Here is a 13,711-nt window from a genome sequence, read left to right as displayed (position 1 = left end):
TTTTCGTATAATTTAATTTACTGAAATTTCAGCTTCCATTCTTTATTTAATTATAAAATTTAGCATTTCAATCGAAGTCTACTCCCCTCCTTTAACTTTACTGTAGAAAACTAGTAACAAAATGGATTGAAATACTGAGTTTACAAAGTACTGAGTTTACATAGTACTGAAATACTGAGTTTACACAGAGCTATCCCAGAATGTAAGAAAGCCATACCTAAAGATGAAATGAATTCGTTTCTGGAAAGAACACTTAAAATTTTATGCTAAGGATTTTGNCTTGTTTTTAATCAAATAACACGCTTAAATATAAATTTATTTGGATGTAAGAAAAAATTCTCAACATTAAATTAAATTATAATAATGACGAATAAACTTTCTTACGAGAAAAAATATTATTGTCAAAATTAAACTAAAATTTTGAAAGTTAGAAATTGTTGCGTTAGTTTGAATTGCTCCGTGATAAATTTTGAATAACAAATTTAACAATATCATTTTATAAAACTAGTTGATATCAGTTTGGATCATTTGCATAAACTTGTTACGCATTTTACATCATAAGAATAATAATATAGACTATTTTGATAGGAGCAATATCGATGATAAATAGTTACAACGTGCAATAATTTATCCTTAAAGCAGCGAACATCTTATGGTTATTGATAGCTTGCTTAAGTGGGTTTATTACTAATTAATCTATGAATCTTTTGCATATTTAACGTTCTCAAAGCTCTCATTATACCTGCAATATTTGCAATTCTACCCTGCGCATTAAAATTCGAGTCATATACGGCTTGGTTGTACGTAATGGGTGTGATCGTCGAAAGGTAGGTGTTACACTATAAAATGTATCTATATTAGCATTTTTAAGCAATTAGTAATAGTAGACGACCGTTATAAACTCGCAAAACTTGGCGAAAAGGAATTTCTGATATCAAAAATTTAATTTTTTTTTAAAATATATTTTTTAAGAACTTTAACATTTATCTCGGTACTCGTGTGTTTCCACTAAGATTCGTAACCGAGATCTTTATTATGTAAATGAGAAATTGCGTATAGAACTTTATGCTAATTAACTGAATTATTAATCCGGGACTATATCGATAAATTGTGAGTCATGTAATATTTATTAATCGGCATTAAAATGAAATTTGTTGGTATTGCAGTACATATTTTACCAAATGTAAGATGAAACGTGCGCTGTTTATTATCGACTGTAGTGAAAAAAATGGCTGGGAACTTATTTGGTAACACAATAAAAGCGTTGGTAAACACCGCATCGTCGTTACTGTTATCAATTCTACTTAAGACACTCGTTTTGAAAGAAAACTCTATTAATATCTGGATAAATATACTGTGCAATGTAAAATCAAATTCAGGAACGATCATAATTTAAAAATAAAATAAACTACAATTCATTTCAGTTTAAGATGAGCCAAAAATAAATCTGCGAAATGACATTTTTGTTACAACGTCCAACAAGTAATAAATATTTCACATTTAATATTTAAATAATTATATATAATTAGAATTCTTTTTATTTATTTGTCACTAAAAATCGACTAAACCGCATGAATAATAAAATATTATAAAACTGATCCTAATTTAAGTTGATTAATAAAAAAAATTGAATATTAAACATGTTTTATTTTAAAAATTAAATTATAAAATGATCATTTTAAAATTTAATTAACGAATAATATAAACACACACTGTCGTTTATTTAAAAATTACAACCGACCAATGAACGAAGTAAGACCGTTATAAGTTTATTTAAAAATTTAAATGAACCAATGAAAATCGTATAACAATAAAGTGTGTTTATTTAACAAAAGGAGAATTTAAATTAATAAGCGGAAAAAATGTAAAAAATTTTTATTAGAAAAACTGAGAAAAAAATCATGGCGACATCATTTTTCTCCTAAATTAAAAAATATTTAAACCTTTTTACGATATCGACCAATCGGGCAATTTTATTATTTCAAATTGTCCAATAAGCCGAAGGCAATAAAGAAATTGAGGGAAAATTGAGATCTGTTGCTCTACATTAAATTTGATAATGGATTATATTAATGTATTGTTTAGAAAGGGAAGAAAACATTTAAATTTGGTGGATTCTATGAAAAGCGGATTATAATATCTTTAATATTTAAAAAGAACGATAGAAAACAGGGAAAGAAAAGACGATAAAAGCACAATCGAGGTGAAACGCATTATTCATTTGCACAAAGGAAATACAAAGAAGTTGAGAGAGAGAGAGAAGATAAAAAAAGAATTATAAAAAGACGGATAACATGTAGATTGATGTGTATTCATGTGTAAAAAGTTCGATTCCGCGATTTTCCGGGTTTCCGCCCTCGCAATTTTGCTTTGTGTGAAAATGTCGATTTAATACAGTTTTCTAGGAAACGATTTGTTATTCTCGCTATAGTAAAAGGCAGTTCCGAAAACATTATTTCTGAAAACATTGTTTCCCACGATACAAAAATACCTTACTACTCTATTGTCCAATGGGCCATTTCTAAAATTATCCATTCCTATGCAAATTGCTACGTTTTCAGTTTCGCGACGTTTTCTATTTTCTGCATTTAGTACTAATTGACCAGTCGCGTTGCGCGAGCTGGCCTTAACAAGTTACGAATAAGTAGATTATAAGCCTTTTAATGCATTATAATTGATTGAATTTTGACTTTCATAGAGTTTGAAACTGGTATTTCCATTTAGTATTAATTATTCTAGATCAGCTAAAAAGCATTATCATCCGCGACGTCTCTGGCTATAAGCCAAGCGACGCGATACTTTACGGGATTAACTCTCGAGTTGTACGAATTTTTGGAAGTATACTCTCGAATGGACCGTTTTGAAATTATATTAGGAAGGCGATAACGTTATATATAAGAAACTTTCACTAAAATATACTTGAAAGTGTCATAAAACATATAAAATAAAGCGATTCTGCGATCTCGTTCGATAATGAGTCATATCTAACTCCGTTCTCGATATTAAGAAAAGACAGACGGACGATAGTGGAAATTTATAGGTCTACAATTTTTTCAAATTGCATCCCAACTATGTGACAAGTTTCGTTATTTTAGGCCAACTCAAATCAACGCTTCCAAATCCAGAAGATTCTATACTCTTTTGAAATCATTACTAAGCCTGTTTCTCAGTCACCATTTGCGACACGGAAAACAAACTTGAAACAGTTTTGCAAGTCGTTTCATAAACGTGCAAAATCTCAAGGAACAGTTTCAACATATTGGCTGGGAATCTAGAGGATCCGCAAATATTCTAATCAATAGGCTGAGGAAAAGTAATGCATGCTGGTAACATGACTACAGACAAACGTGCTTAGAAGTTTATTTCTTTCGTTGAAGAATGCCCTTCAGTTTGAAACACGAATGAAAGGAGCACAGAAATACTTAAGTTTGTTAAGTTATGGCAACGCGACAGTTGGACGATCTGCCTAGAGGGGATGCCTTCCGGGAGGCATTTTTAAGAAAAACTGGCCCCTATTTAGGTGTTACAGACGTGGAGAAAACCCGGAAAACTCCACGTGGCCAGCCCGTCCGAGTAAAGCGCGAACCCACAACCTAACTCCTAGTATTCAGGGTACGAAGACCGCTTGGTTACTGGTGGGCTCCAGAAATACTAAGCTGGTAGTCGATTTGTGGTTAGAAGTTGCCCAAAATCTAAAATTGTCGGGTAGACATATTTTTGTTATGTTAAATCGATGGTTCTTTACCAGTGTTCCGCGGTGTTCCTTAAACCTGCCTCAAGTGTTCCACGGAAAAAAGATTTTTTGCAAATTTATTCTAATATACTACGATATATTACCATATTTGTAGACAATTCTATGTTTCTATTTTATTAGTTNTGTTATAGACTCCCAAGAATATTTATGAAAATAATTTAAGCTTACTTTATACTTTATTCAATTGAAATCGTGTGTCTGATGTTTTTTAACTGAATGTTCAACGTTCAGTTTGACGTTAGACACTTTATTTCTCTCAAACTTCCCGTTTTTAAGTACTTTATCCACTAACCACTTCTACCACTTCCTGCCTGATGTAACTTCTAATATTTTTCGCATCTAAAATTAATTTTCGAACCCAAAAAACCATCTCAACCATCTCTCTCAGGTTGAACTTAAAACATGCAAATAAAAAATAAAAATAAAAATAATCTAAAGAACGTTAATGGATTTATGAAAGAACTATCATAATACAGTCTCGGAATTAAAATTATTTAATTTTTCTAACATTAATTTAATTAAAAACAAACAAAATGATAGCGTAAAAGTAAAAAGAAAATTAAAATTCGTTAGCATATATTAGCTGTTATTTTTATATAAACAATACGTGATAAACTTGCACGTAATTTAGTATATATTAATTATTTTTGACATGAAATAAATTACTAAACCTTAATATAAATATTTAAAAAGTATCGATTAAACTTGGAAGAAAAAGAAAAAAAAAACAAAATATTTTTAATACAGACGGGTACAAGCGAGTGTAAAGAAGAAAATATTGTTTATAGAATCATACCAAACATTTTTTCTTTTAGAATGTTGTTAAAAATTTAATTTGTTTTCCTTGTAATGCAAGTTTACTTGGAAAGAAAACAATTTTTCCAATGGAAACATTACTTACCCCAAAAATGAATAGTAATGATTAAAAATGGATATACATAAATTTCATTTTTACACTTCTTGTAGAGTGAAGTAAGGTAAGTAATTTTGAAATTTATTACTGTTTTTTATTTTTTTTTACGAAATTTTATTGCTTTTCTCACTCGATTGTTGGGTAGTGCAGGAAATGATCGATTTCTAAATCCTCTCACGTGTCTGCAATGGAGAGAATTTAAATCTGTATTTTCGGTCAGTTAACTCGAATTTAGTTACCTTCCAAAAGGACAATTTCCAGCTCGGAGAGTGGCAACAGAAATAGAAAAATGCTGGAAATTCCAAAATAAAATTACACCTAAAAATAAGAACTCCTTAAAGGTAAATAAATTTTGATATATATCAGGCCATTATTTAAATTTCTACTTTATTTTGGTTCAATTTCAACATTTGAAAACTTTCACGATTTAAGTTAACCAATTAGAAACATCTTAATAGATTTAATTAAAATTACATTTATAAATTAACCAATAGCAGTACGAGGAAAACATAATTCAAACGGATCAATAAAATGTTAAAATTTGAAAATTTGAATTCGAACAATATTAAAGTCGTCGAAATTCATTAGAATAAAATTTTAAATTACGTCAGAATTAATCGAAACTCAATGACGAATAAACCAATAAAACGAAGTTACCATTTTAAAAATTTAAATAGCGTCATCAATATTAACCAATAGTAAACAATGAAAATTTCATTCGGAGTATTAATTGGATGAACGTACATAAATTATTTTATGTAACGTCGAGCAAACGAACACGAATGTAACTTAAATTGTTTAATCATTCAAATTTAAAACAACTGATTATGATGTCACACTTTAATAATTCACAAAGAGAATAAATTCAGATTAAAAATCGAGCATTGAAAAATAATAAATGAACAATTTGCGACGTTATTTATTAGTTTATTGCATGACACGAGATAAAGAATTTGTATATTTTAATGGAATAAAAAATAATAATGCATGATGTATGTTAAATGTTGATCGTGCATTTAAAATGTCATTCGTAATATATAATTTATTTTTTAGAAAAGAAATGAATTATGACCTTATATACTTTATAAAAAATGAAAAAAAAACATTTTGTAATTATAAATAAAATCTATTTTATTTGTTAAAATATGAATTCGAAAGAAATAAAATTCGTGATCCATCACGTTGATCAATAAATATTTTATGTATCTGATGTTTTTTTATCCGAACATTTGTCATTTTTATGTATTATTGATTTCGATAATACAGATTTCAAATTGATTAAAACTGTCGAAAGTTCCAAAATATATTTTTATATAATATATTAATGACTCCATTTCGTGCCACTCGAGTACTTTTTGATGTTATTGTTATCTGTTTTCTCATTGGTCGTGCGGTTTTACACAGTTTCGTATTGGAGGCATTTTACGAGCGAATTTTTCTCAGTAAATTTGATTTATCTGCTTTTTTTCCAGTTATAAATTTCGAAAAAGGAGACAGGAAAAAAAAAACGTATTTTATCAAGATTTAGAACGTTTTATCTATCACCTTCAACATCGAAACGATATTAAAATATTTAAATATTGATAAAATTAAGCTTGATTTATAATAACGTTCGAAAATAAAATTGTGAATAAGCACGCAAGAACATCTTAACCAATCAACGTTATCGAATTTAAATTTTAAAAAAACCGTGGACGTAATTTAACCAATCAGATTCATTTTGAGTATAAACGTCATAGCATCAGCTAATCGAGTTACGTTATTTGTTTATTTAAAATTTTGAAAATATAATTTAAATTTAAATTAAGTACGCGTAACGAATTTAATAAATCGTCACAATCGTATCGATCAACGGTCTTTAAGGAGTTGGTTAATTTAAAATTTAAATTTTTAAAAATTGATTAACGTATAGAAGCGTGCGCGATATTATCGCCGAAGTGTCAAATATTTAAAATTGCTTTACTGATTGATAGTTTTGGGTCATTTTATAGTAAAAAAAATTAAATAAAATAAAATACTTTCATATAATCGATCATAAAAATTTAGATTGATGATAACTCGGTATAAAAGTATATTCAAAGATTAAAAAATATATAATAATAAATAAAATTGAATGACAATAAATTAGGGTATATTTTATTGTGGGTTGCCATTCTATTGCTGATTTGTCAGCATTTTTCTCCTTAGCGAAATATTTGGAGTAGTGATGTCTTGACAGATACCATTAATAACTGGTTTATCCTTTGCCAAATTTCGACTTCAAACATTTTGAAGGAGGTTGTCGACTTTGTTGTTGGCAAGAGAAGTGTCTCTTCTAATAAAAGTTTCCTTATCTAAAAGAAGTATTATGAAAGCAAAAATAGAAGCGCCTGTTTTTATTATTTTATTTGATTTTTTTTCAAATAAAACAAGAAAAAAAAACACACATACACACTCACACACGCGGTAAAAGAATTTTCTCCACAAAAATTCCATTTAAAATTTATCGAAAAAGATTGTTGATACTAGTTTAAAGAGAAAGTAATTTTAGAAATGGAATAAAAAGTAATATATTGAGATAAATAATATTTAAAACTACTTTTAATCCTTTAAGTAGTTTAAAAAAAAATAAAGTTTGTTTAAAAATAAAAATAAAAAAAACCTTAACTTTAAAATACGCTTGCATGAACAATCTTAAAAATATATTTCAAAACTTTACTTTAAAAAAAAAGTTAATAAAATTTGTTTAAATTAAAAAAAAAAAAAATCGAGATCGATAGGAATTTAAATTAAGACATGCGATTGTTACGTCATACTTAATCATTTGTTAATTTATAAAACGTCATAATCGAAATGAAATAATGTATTATTTTTATAAATGGCAATTTAAAACATTGTATTAAATTTATAACAATTAAAGTGAATAAATTTAAAAAAAAAAATCTTTAAATTTAGTTTAAAATTAAACTTTTAAAAAAGAAAGATTGTACAGTACTGTACATTTGGACAATGGTGAGAACTGTGTCGTGACATCACGAACAAATAATTAATTTTAAAAAACGTCACAATTAAAAGGAAAAATAAACAAAAGGACAAGGGAAAACGTGTCTTTTGGTGCGAAACCAATTAAAATTCGTTTAGATAAGGATTTAAAATTTTGAATTTTCAATTATGTAAAATTCCCATGAAAAGAAGTTAATTCAAGAACGTTACGAGCCTAATTAAACTAAAATTATAAATTAACATATGAAAAAAATTATAATTAATCAATAAAATATGAGCAGAGATTTTAAAATTTAAATTTTTGAATTATGAAATAAAATATTTGTAAAATATAAGAGATTAATTCGAATTACATCATAATCAAATCGAAAATAAATGAGCGAAACGTAAATTTAAAAAAATCAAACAAACTCGAATCAATCAGGAATAGAATAAAATTACTTTAAATTTAAATTTTAAATTACGAAACAGAGTAGTTTCGACGTCATAAACAAACATATTAATTAAGTAAAAAACAAAAAAAATGACTAATTCCATACGCATCAATTGCAACAATTACTTTTGCACGTAAGAAAATTTACATTTTTTATTGTTAAAGAGATAATTACTGTCAAATTCCAAAAAGGATGCAGTTTTAAAAAACGTCTCAATGTAAAAAACACTTAATTTATAGTACAAAATTTTGTAATTAATCGAACAAAAATACCATTTAAAATAATTTTTATGTCAAAATTTGAAATTCTGAAATAAAGTTGTTGCCGCATTGCATCAAAACAGGAGATTTACTCGTAAAAACATAATAATTACAGGAAAAAAAATTTTTTTTTATCATTTTCTAATTAATACAGAAACTGTTTAAAAATCTTAAATTACTTAGAAGAAAAACTTGGCTTCATAGTTATAAGTAAAAAGTAATTTAAAATGCGTCATCGCCGACGTAACCAATTAAGTAACAAAAGAGTGCCGCTTGCGGGGGTTAAATTTGCACACGAACACAACTGTAAAATTGTATTATTACTTTTACGCAATGTAATTCTGCAAGAAAGAATTCTGTTTATACGAAATATATTTATATAAAAACGGTATTCACTCGAGAAAAGAATGTATTTAATCTTGGACTTATATCTGTAAGTACACGTAGCAGTTTTATACAAAGATAAGCATCGTGTCTCTCTCTAGAGAACTTGAATCGATCATTTTACTTGGAAAAAAATAGAATCGAATGTGATTCTAAAATGAAAGGAACCCGAACAATGGAAGAAGAGAGAGAGAGAGAAGATGCAACAAAATATATTTTTTTCTTTATATTTAAACAATTCTTATCTGTAAAAAAAAAGAACAATAAAAATTATAAATTTAAGCCAATCGAATAGAAGAAAGGTAACGAATTCTATTGTGGTGTAAAGCACGAAAATTGTTTCTGTAAGTTACATTTATGCTGAATATTAAAGGGATAAGTTGAAGTTTAATTTCAATATTGATTCGAATCTTTAATTAGTTTTATAACAAATTCATAATTAGTTAAATTTACTTTGTTAATTAAAGAGAACGTAATTATACATTTCCTCAAGAATTATTTTTGTACAAGTCATTTTCGAGTGTTTGCTTGTATGTGCTGTACTTAACACGTACAGTACATAATATGTGGTTTGTTGTTAATTAAAAATTTATTTGTTCAAAATTTGTCATTTAACGTGACAAAAGACACAAGGGTTGAGCTATATATAAAAATTTTAATGAAGAAATACTTTAGTTGTTACAATAGAAACAAGCGATTACAATTGTTTATGGATATTTTCAGTTTCGGAATGGATAGACATAAAGGAGAAATGACATAGGAAAAAGTTTATGACGTCACAGATAAAAAGCCGGGAAGAAATGTGTGTGACAATATGAATAAAGTTTGAATAATTTGACAGCCGAAATAAAGTTTTATACGAATAAAGTTGAGACAGAAAACGATAGAAAGGGTTTTTATTCGCGAGTAAACCGTACATAAATCTTAATGAAATGACAGGAAAAAAGACAAAAGATAATAAAGACGTAGATTGTAACAAAAGCAGATAAGTTAAATCTACGTATCTTATTCATTCTAATTTTTTATTCAGTTTTCTCATTCACTTTCATTACATTTCTTAAAAAATGGCGACGAGAACATTAACTTTGCCATAATCATTAACGAAAGTTACGCGCTTCCACAATTAAAAGCTAAAAAGAAAAAGTTTTTAAATTTTATGTAAATTTTTTTTTTCAACTTTTAATTTATTTTTTCTTTCTATTGAATAAAATTTTTGTTGTTGGTTTAAGAGAGAAAAAAAATTAATTAATTTAATTTTAAACGTTTCTAAGTTGACAGACGGGTAAGAATGAACGAATGCACTTTTTCTAAGTAGAAATTGATTTTTTAATCTTGCCGAAAAAAAGTATATTAAGAGTTTGCAGGGATGACTTTCTAAAAACTCTTCCATTTTCGGTTGAGAAATGTTGTGTGGCTGTTGCAGAGTGACGTAGAGCTGTTAAAGTAGCTATCAGTTCCATGTCATTGTACCATTTCTGTATGAGCCGAGTTGGATGTCCCCTGAGATCCTTGTTTATCTAGCCAAGACCCTTGTCCAGAATGTCAATTGGAAGAACTCGATATTTTCCCCGCTTCTGTCATTGATCAGATTTATTCGATTTAGCAAACAGAATCAATATATATGAAAAGTTTTCACAATGCATTAAAACTTTGTTTGAAGAATAAATAAGAAAAAGAAAGAAAGACACAAAAACAAGACACCACAGACTAGTGTTTATCGACGAGACGTAAATATTAGCTATAACATTTTAAATTTAAAAAAAAAAAACGTTTTACTTGCTTCCACTATAAAAAAATATGCATTTAAAAAATTTAAATTAGCGTGTTTTAAAAACATTTAATATTATTATTAACATGATTTATCGAAATAGTTAAGTTTAATTTATTATAAAAGTCAAAGTTTAATTGGACGAATTCAGAAAGGAATAAACATTTGATTGGATAATTTATTAAACGTCGTTCGATTTCATTTAAATATTTGATGACGTGGCAGTAAATTCCAGTTTTATTGTCTAATTTCAAATTCAAACTAGCCAATAAATGCAACATAGTTTATATAATGGAATGATTTATTAAGATACTTGTTTTTAATCAAATAACACGCTTAAATATAAATTTATTTGGATGTAAGAAAAAATTCTCAACATTAAATTAAATTATAATAATGACGAATAAACTTTCTTACGAGAAAAAATATTATTGTCAAAATTAAACTAAAATTTTGAAAGTTAGAAATTGTTGCGTTAGTTTGAATTGCTCCGTGATAAATTTTGAATAACAAATTTAACAATATCATTTTATAAAACTAGTTGATATCAGTTTGGATCATTTGCATAAACTTGTTACGCATTTTACATCATAAGAATAATAATATAGACTATTTTGATAGGAGCAATATCGATGATAAATAGTTACAACGTGCAATAATTTATCCTTAAAGCAGCGAACATCTTATGGTTATTGATAGCTTGCTTAAGTGGGTTTATTACTAATTAATCTATGAATCTTTTGCATATTTAACGTTCTCAAAGCTCTCATTATACCTGCAATATTTGCAATTCTACCCTGCGCATTAAAATTCGAGTCATATACGGCTTGGTTGTACGTAATGGGTGTGATCGTCGAAAGGTAGGTGTTACACTATAAAATGTATCTATATTAGCATTTTTAAGCAATTAGTAATAGTAGACGACCGTTATAAACTCGCAAAACTTGGCGAAAAGGAATTTCTGATATCAAAAATTTAATTTTTTTTTAAAATATATTTTTTAAGAACTTTAACATTTATCTCGGTACTCGTGTGTTTCCACTAAGATTCGTAACCGAGATCTTTATTATGTAAATGAGAAATTGCGTATAGAACTTTATGCTAATTAACTGAATTATTAATCCGGGACTATATCGATAAATTGTGAGTCATGTAATATTTATTAATCGGCATTAAAATGAAATTTGTTGGTATTGCAGTACATATTTTACCAAATGTAAGATGAAACGTGCGCTGTTTATTATCGACTGTAGTGAAAAAAATGGCTGGGAACTTATTTGGTAACACAATAAAAGCGTTGGTAAACACCGCATCGTCGTTACTGTTATCAATTCTACTTAAGACACTCGTTTTGAAAGAAAACTCTATTAATATCTGGATAAATATACTGTGCAATGTAAAATCAAATTCAGGAACGATCATAATTTAAAAATAAAATAAACTACAATTCATTTCAGTTTAAGATGAGCCAAAAATAAATCTGCGAAATGACATTTTTGTTACAACGTCCAACAAGTAATAAATATTTCACATTTAATATTTAAATAATTATATATAATTAGAATTCTTTTTATTTATTTGTCACTAAAAATCGACTAAACCGCATGAATAATAAAATATTATAAAACTGATCCTAATTTAAGTTGATTAATAAAAAAAATTGAATATTAAACATGTTTTATTTTAAAAATTAAATTATAAAATGATCATTTTAAAATTTAATTAACGAATAATATAAACACACACTGTCGTTTATTTAAAAATTACAACCGACCAATGAACGAAGTAAGACCGTTATAAGTTTATTTAAAAATTTAAATGAACCAATGAAAATCGTATAACAATAAAGTGTGTTTATTTAACAAAAGGAGAATTTAAATTAATAAGCGGAAAAAATGTAAAAAATTTTTATTAGAAAAACTGAGAAAAAAATCATGGCGACATCATTTTTCTCCTAAATTAAAAAATATTTAAACCTTTTTACGATATCGACCAATCGGGCAATTTTATTATTTCAAATTGTCCAATAAGCCGAAGGCAATAAAGAAATTGAGGGAAAATTGAGATCTGTTGCTCTACATTAAATTTGATAATGGATTATATTAATGTATTGTTTAGAAAGGGAAGAAAACATTTAAATTTGGTGGATTCTATGAAAAGCGGATTATAATATCTTTAATATTTAAAAAGAACGATAGAAAACAGGGAAAGAAAAGACGATAAAAGCACAATCGAGGTGAAACGCATTATTCATTTGCACAAAGGAAATACAAAGAAGTTGAGAGAGAGAGAGAAGATAAAAAAAGAATTATAAAAAGACGGATAACATGTAGATTGATGTGTATTCATGTGTAAAAAGTTCGATTCCGCGATTTTCCGGGTTTCCGCCCTCGCAATTTTGCTTTGTGTGAAAATGTCGATTTAATACAGTTTTCTAGGAAACGATTTGTTATTCTCGCTATAGTAAAAGGCAGTTCCGAAAACATTATTTCTGAAAACATTGTTTCCCACGATACAAAAATACCTTACTACTCTATTGTCCAATGGGCCATTTCTAAAATTATCCATTCCTATGCAAATTGCTACGTTTTCAGTTTCGCGACGTTTTCTATTTTCTGCATTTAGTACTAATTGACCAGTCGCGTTGCGCGAGCTGGCCTTAACAAGTTACGAATAAGTAGATTATAAGCCTTTTAATGCATTATAATTGATTGAATTTTGACTTTCATAGAGTTTGAAACTGGTATTTCCATTTAGTATTAATTATTCTAGATCAGCTAAAAAGCATTATCATCCGCGACGTCTCTGGCTATAAGCCAAGCGACGCGATACTTTACGGGATTAACACTCGAGTTGTACGAATTTTTGGAAGTATACTCTCGAATGGACCGTTTTGAAATTATATTAGGAAGGCGATAACGTTATATATAAGAAACTTTCACTAAAATATACTTGAAAGTGTCATAAAACATATAAAATAAAGCGATTCTGCGATCTCGTTCGATAATGAGTCACGTTGCAGATATAAATTATTAATTAATTACATGTTATCTAAATTAAAATGAATATATAATATATGTATAAACGAAGAATAGATATAGTGAAAAGTTTCGGCGTTGCATTATTATAATAACGCCGAAAATAATCTCGGAATTCAATTTTAAAGACATTTTATAGCTCTTTATTGAAAAAAATTAAATAATTTAAATTCAAAAA

The sequence above is a fragment of the Centruroides sculpturatus genome, unplaced genomic scaffold (assembly GCF_000671375.1).
Source record: "Centruroides sculpturatus isolate CEXI.00-Female unplaced genomic scaffold, Cexi_2.0 scaffold258, whole genome shotgun sequence".
Classification (NCBI taxonomy): domain Eukaryota; kingdom Metazoa; phylum Arthropoda; class Arachnida; order Scorpiones; family Buthidae; genus Centruroides; species Centruroides sculpturatus.
This window is presented reverse-complemented; position numbering follows the sequence as displayed.